The sequence below is a fragment of the Rutidosis leptorrhynchoides genome, chromosome 1 (genome assembly GCF_046630445.1).
Source record: "Rutidosis leptorrhynchoides isolate AG116_Rl617_1_P2 chromosome 1, CSIRO_AGI_Rlap_v1, whole genome shotgun sequence".
In the NCBI taxonomy this organism is placed as follows: domain Eukaryota; kingdom Viridiplantae; phylum Streptophyta; class Magnoliopsida; order Asterales; family Asteraceae; genus Rutidosis; species Rutidosis leptorrhynchoides.
In genome coordinates, this window is record NC_092333.1 from 327,069,300 (window position 1) to 327,075,889 (window position 6,590).

Sequence of the window (6,590 nt, forward strand, 5' to 3'; positions counted from 1 at the left end):
ATAAAGGATATGTAATTTTGTTTTCATGTAAATAAGTCATGAATGATTACTCATATTTTTGTAATTTTATGAGATATTTCATGCTAGTTGCCAAATGATGGTTCCCACATGTGTTAGGTGACTCACATGGGCTACTAAGAGCTGATCATTGGAGTGTATATACCAATATTACATACATCTAAAAGCTGAGTATTGTACGAGTACGAATACGGGTGCATACGAGTAGAATTGTTGATGAAACTGAACGAGGATGTAATTGTAAGTATTTTTGTTAAGTAGAAGTATTTTGATAAGTGTCTTGAAGTCTTTAAAAAGTGTATGAATACATATTAAAACACTACATGTATATACATTTTAACTGAGTCGTTAAGTCATCGTTAGTCGTTACATGTAAGTGTTGTTTTGAAACCTTTAGATTAACGATCTTGTTAAATGTTGTTAACCCATTGTTTATTAAATCAAATGATATGTTAAATTATTACATTATAATGATATCATGATGTATTAATATATCTTAATATGATATATATACATTAAATGTCGTTACAACGATAATCGTTACATATATGTCTCGTTTCAAAATCATTAAGTTAGTAGTCTTGTTTTTACATATGTAGTTCATTGTTAATATACTTAATAATATATTTACTTATCATAATATCATGTTAACTATATATATATCCATATATATGTCATCATATAGTTTTTACAAGCTTTAACGTTCGTGAATCGCCGGTCAACTTGGGTGGTCAATTGTCTATATGAAACCTATTTCAATTAATCAAGTCTTAACAAGTTTGATTGCTTAACATGTTGGAAACACTTAATTATGTAAATAACAATTTCATTTAATATATATATAAACATGAAAAAGTTCGGGTCACTACATGAATGACTCCAAGTAATATCTCTAATATGAGCAAATGCACAGCGGAAGATTTCTTTCATACCTGAGAATAAACATGCTTTAAAGTGTCAACGAAAAGGTTGGTGAGTTCATTAGTTTATCATAAGTATTCATTTTCATCATTTTAATAGACCACAAGAATTTCATTTCCAGTTCTCATAAATATACGTCCCATGCATAGAGACAAAAATCATTCATATGGATTGAACACCTGGTAATCGACATTAACAAGATGCATATAAGAATATCCCCTATCATTCCGGGAAATCCTTCGGACATGATAAAAACAACATCGAAGTACTAAAGCATCCGGTACTTTGGATGAGGTTCGTTAGGCCCAATATATCTATCTTTAGGATTCGCGTCAATTAGGCGTGCACTAATTCTCAAAATTAGTGACGTTCTCTAATTCTTAGGCTACCAAGCAAAAAGGAGCATATTCGGATTCGATCATTCAACCATATAATGTAGTTTCGATTACTTGTGTCTATTTCGTAAAACATTTATAAAAAATTGCTCATGTATTCTCAGCCCAAAAATATAAAGGGTAAAAAGGTAAATGAAACTCACCTAATGTATTTTGTAGTAAAAATACATATGACTATATTGAACAAGTGCAGGGTTGGCCTCAGATTCACGAACCTATATCATTTGTATATTCATTAATACATATAACCGTACTCGAACAATTTCATATACTCTATCTTTATATATTATTTATTTAATTTGTATATATATATTTGAAAATGATTGTTACTTATATAGTTATATATTTATGTTGTATATTTATTTAAAATGATTAATATCTATATTTTTAATTATATTAGTATATATATATATATATATATATATATATATATATATATATATATATATATATAGTTAATATTATATCTAAAATTCATTAGTTTGTTATAATTAAGTATTTATGTAATTAATGTTAATATGTTTTATATATAGATATATAAACTATTAATACAATTATAATATATATGTTAGGTCAAAATATTTATCTGTAACAAAAATGATAGTTTTGAAAATAATGATTTACTAATAATAATAACTTTCTTGATAATGATAATACTAATAATAATATCGATATTGTAAAAAATAAAAATATACTTATGTTAATAATAGTAGTAATATTAATAATAATAAAAAATGATATTAATACTAATATTAGTGAAAATAATTATAACTTGTATTACTTTTATAATATTAATAATAATAATAACAGTCCTAGTCATAATCATAATAATAGCACTAAAATGATAAGTTAGTAATCATAATAATAATAATAATAATAATAATAATAATAATAATAATAATAATAATAATAATATTCATAGTTGTGTCTATAATCATAATACTAATAATAAATGATAACATTAGTAATGATTTTATTACTAATACTTTTGTTGATAATAACAATAATAATACTAACAATTTATAAAATGATACTAATAATAATATTTATAATTATAAATTGTATTATGTTCATAATAATGATAATAATAATAATAATAATGATCATACTTATAATAACAATAATACATATGTAATATTAGTAATAATAATATCAATATCAATAATACTAAGTAATGATAATAATATTAGTGATAATAGAAATTTCAACAATACTAATTAATACTAATAATAACAATAACAATAATAATAATAATAATAATAATAATAATAATAATAATAATAATAATAATAATAATAATAATAATAATAATAAGGAGGTAATAAACTACCTCAATAAGCCTTTTCAAAAAAAAATGCCCTGAGCCGGGCTCGAACCCGCGACCCCTTGAATACCCGAACCAACACTTAACCACTCTTCTATCTCCTACTTTTCTGATTATTTCTATTACCAATTATTTATAACCCGATTCTCATATTCATCTTCTTCCTCACATCAAACACAAATCGACAGAGACCCACAACCGTTTTACTAATGAGTTATTGATTTGATTTTTAGGATTGATAAACAAAGCAAAGGAAAACAATTCATAGATTGGTCAGTTGAGCTTAACAGAAAAAAAATGTACAGCAGCAGTTTCTTCAACATACGAACTCGATTAGTGTTTTTAAAATTTAGACAATTTTAGACTAAGATTAAAACATGAAATAGAGTCTAAAGCGTTCTTGGAATCTCCATGAACCGTCAATCTAACTTAAAACATTAAAACTAATTCGAATTTCTCGATAATCAGATTGGTTGACTTTTGTTTTCAAAACTTTGACTTGCGAATTAGAACTCGATACGAAAAATTGGATTTTGAAACTTTACTGGTAGTTTATATAAACCATTCCTAACAACTTTGCATTAATACTTTTTGAAGTTTATTTCGAAATCGAGCAATTTTGAAAATGAAACAAGAACAAAAAGAGATACGAGTTTTTCTTTTTATTTTTATTTTTCTGTGTTCCTTCAATCATATTTGCATAAGTAAACATATAATACGCGAATTATTGTTTGATGATGTTACTGAATTGGACGTGTAACAACTCGACAGAAAACAAATTTGATGATCAGATTGATTGTGAAGTAAAGAAGATTCGTACACTTTTTATTTTATAAAAATAATATCCGTGATATATAAATATATATTAATATTAATAGTTAATAAATACAATTAATAGTAATTATAATAATAATAATAATAATAATAATATTATAGATAAGATACCAAAAATAAATTAAAAGTAATGATAATAATAATATGATGGTATTGATAAATCAATTTCTAATAATTTTTAATAAATATAATAAGTTAATTAATAATAATGATATTAGTAAATAAAGAATTCTAAAAAAAAATGAAAATTTTAAAAATAATATTAATAATATTTATAATGATAACTAAGGTTATATTTTACTATTAGCTATAATAATAATGATATTGATAATAAGTACAACACACCATATGTATCAAGTTTCATATCTATTTATTTTATATTTAGTAGTATTAATAATACTGATATTAGTAGTAATATTAAATGTTTACTTTAATAATGATAATGAAAGTAATAATCTACTTAACAACTATATTTCAACTTGTAATTAAATTTTAATATCTTAACCTTATATTTTATAAATTTTAAAACATATATTATATAATAACATATATTGAATATTTAATCTTCATACATCTTACATATATATTATTATATAATTGTATTTGCATTTTAGTTATATAATGAATATATTAATGTTGATATATATATATATATATATATATATATATATATATATTTACTATAGTACGTTGTTTTATCATAGCACTAGATATTATAAATTTTAACACATAATATTTATATCTTGTATATACATTATCTATAATATTAATTATACATAGAATCATATATATTTATATATATAAACTAATTTTTAATTAAACTTAGTTATTTTGTATCTTATTTTATATATTTACTTCTAACATTTAAATTATATTTTATAATTTCAGATTATTACATATATTTACATTTATATATATATATATATATATATATATATATATATATATATATATATATATATATATATATATATATATATATATATATATATATATATATATATATATATACATATACATATTTATTTTCAACAATTGTTCGTGAATCGTCGGGCACAGTCAGAGGGTCAAATGAATATATTAAACACAGTTCAAAGTTTTTAAGATTCTACATTACAGACTTTGCTTATCGTATCGGAAACATATAAAGATCAAGTTTAAATTTGGTCGGAAATTCTCGGGTCGTCACAGTACCTACCCGTTAAAGAAATTTCGTCCCGAAATTTGAGTGAGGTGGTCATGGCTAACAATAAAAATATTTTCATGACAAATATGAGTTGATAAATAGAGTTGTATAATCATTTAGGTCTATAGATAAAACAATTCGATCATTCGAAGAGTACAAATGAAGCTATTACAAAAGAATGAAGAGAGTAAATGAAGATTTGTCTTATCTTTTGACGTAGATAGAATTGGTTTCCGAAGTTCAAGGGATTTAAAGAAAATCTTCGAAATCTATAAGATCTGATTCTTCGGGATTTAAGGGATTTAGGATCTCTTTAATTAAATGCGGTCTTCTGTCTCGCTTGTTACGTCTGATTTTTCTTTTATAAATTAAACTCTTCCGTTCCATTATTCTCATCATTCCTATACTTTCTTTCTTAGTTCATACATCCAAAAGATTGTGAAAATGCTTAGTCCAGTTCTAATCCATAATATTTTCCTAATTATCATTTCTGTCATCCTTCTTTTCAATCTTCCGCCAGAAAAATCTGTTTACTTTTAATATAACCTTGGGGTGATACTATTCTTAATTCTACCCTGTCTTTATATTGCTATTCGTATTGATATCCACAGTTTGTAACCTCCGTGTTATTATTGGGTTTTATATTTTCTCTTATATTTTGGAGCTCTTTGCTTTTGTTTTCTCTTTCCGACTTTAAATCAAGCGAATAATGGTCCAGAACTCGTAGGTATAGAGTTTTGAATGATTATAACGTTCTAAGCACGAAGGAATGAAATCTCACGATTTAATTGGTCGAATTACTAGATTCACTAAGGATAGATCTATCAATAATATATTTTGTTGATATGTTCGGAGGTGAAACAGAATGAATGAGTCGTGTAACATGGCACATGATGACGTTATGATCTGTGAATCATCATGTTTCATTAGAAACTCAGCATGACTTACTGTAATATAATCACGTTGGCCGAGCGTCATTATATTATACTAACCCATGCTTCAATTCCCAACACTTCTCCATAATTCATTCATAATTTATACTTAGATTTTACAGGGGTTTCCAATATAATGGAATACAGAAAACACGAAGAGGTAGATAATTTCGGACAAGAATATTTATGAAAATATCCCCAGAAATATCGAAGATATTTATGATAATATTTTGGAATTTCTAAGTTCTAAGGTTGATGAAGAAAAATTTTTCGCAAGATTTTAACATGACTTCGGAGCAAGATATTCTCTAAAGATTTCATCGGATCCAGAATTACCTGGATTCTTTAAATATAGGGTTTGGTCCTTGTATTTGTCCTTGGTCTCCTTCATGGTTAGCTCAATCCATTTTTCAGTACCAAATTTTCTATCGAGCGTTCCCAACACTCCATTATTTATCATCAAACTCTTAGCCATTTAGGCCATCTACAATTTTACTATTTCTTCTGCATTTAATGCAGCCATATCTGAATCGTCGGTTATCAAGAGAATTGTGTTTTTAGATGATTAAACGTTGATGGTAATATGGTGAAATATAAAAGGTTCCCCGGTAACAATAAAAGAGCAAGCATATATGTCAAGGTTAGAATAAGGTTGTTTCGAACGAAAAATCGAAGTTGACTTGCTGGAGCTGTGACAAAATTGACTAATTTGAAAAGAGATTGCAAAGTTATTTCCGATAATAATAACGCTAAACGAATTTGCACAGCTACGCGCTAAATATGTAATATTAGTAATAATAATATCAATATCAATAATACTAAGTAATGATAATAATATTAGTGATAATAGCAATTTCAACAATACTAATTAATACTAATAATAATAATAATAATAATAATATTAATAATAATGATAATGATAATAATAATAATAATAATAACAATAATAATAATAATAATAATAATAATAATAATAATAA